This window comes from Charadrius vociferus, unplaced genomic scaffold (assembly GCF_000708025.1).
Source record: "Charadrius vociferus isolate BGI_N301 unplaced genomic scaffold, ASM70802v2 scaffold325, whole genome shotgun sequence".
Classification (NCBI taxonomy): Eukaryota; Metazoa; Chordata; class Aves; order Charadriiformes; family Charadriidae; genus Charadrius; species Charadrius vociferus.
In genome coordinates this window covers 3,268,564-3,269,777 of record NW_009648526.1, presented here as the reverse complement: position 1 = coordinate 3,269,777, position 1,214 = coordinate 3,268,564, and positions in this window count along the sequence as shown.

Here is a 1,214-nt window from a genome sequence, read left to right as displayed (position 1 = left end):
TTTAGGAAAAGAAAAGGCCGCAGCTGGGCTGTGGAACTCGCCGTGGCAGGGAGGACCTGCTCCTCCTGGTTGCTTGCTTTCCCGAGAGGAATTTGGAAACAGGTGCACCTGGGTGCCCTCGCTGCTCGAGTTCCCAAGCCTCTGGGCTTGCACACAGGCTGTCCATGCCCATGGCCATGCCCTTTTGGGGGGGCTGCCCTTAGTGCCGGAGATGGGAGACTGCTGTTGAGGAAGGAGGAACAACAACCCTATGTGTGTTGGGTCACAACAACCCCATGCAGCGCTAAAGGCTTGGGGAAGAGTGGCTGGAAAGCTGCCTGGTGGAAAAGGGTCTGGGGGTGTTGCTGGAACACTGGCTGAATATGAGCCAGCGGCATGCCCAGGTGGCCAAGATGGCCAACAGCATCCTGGCCTGTATCAGGAATAGCGTGGAGAGCAGGACTATAGAGCAGTGATCGTCCCGTTGTAGTCGGCACTGGTGAGGCCTCACCTCAAATACTGTGTTCAGTTTTGGCCCGTCACTACAAGAAAGACATTGAGGCGCTGGAGTGTGTCCAGAGAAGGGCAATGGAGCTGGTGAGGGGTCTGGAGCACAAGTCTTAGGAGGAGTGGCTGAGGGAACTGGGGGTGTTCATCCTGGAGAAAAGGAGGCTGAGGGGAGACCTTATCACTCCCTACAACTACCTGAAAGGAGGTTGTAGCGAGGTGGAGGTTGGTCTCTTCTATCAAGTGACAGGCGCTAGGACAAGAGGAAACAGCCTCAAGTTGCGCCAGCGAAGGTTTAGGATGGATATTAGGAGAAATTTCTTCACCAAAAGGGCTATCAAGCATTGGAACAGGCTGCCCAGGGAAGTGGTGGAGTCGCCATCCCTGGAGGTATTTAAAAGACGGGCAGACGTGGTGCTGAGTGACATGGTTTAGTGGTGGACTGGGCAGTGTTAGGTTGATGGTTGGACCTGACGACCTTACACGTCCCTTCCAACCTAGACGATTCTACGGTTCTATGAAAGGCAGAGCTGCACATCCCCCAGCCGAGGGGAGTAAGTGTGGGACCTTGGAAGGAAGGGGCAGCGAGGGAGGGGATACAGTGCTCTTCCACCCAGGCAGGAGCAGAAATCCTGGGGAAGTGAGAACCCCGCTCTGTGGAGACGGGCCCCTGCCCAGGGGAAGGGTGCTCCCAGCCCTGTGGTGGGACGAGGGGCACACCCGGCGCT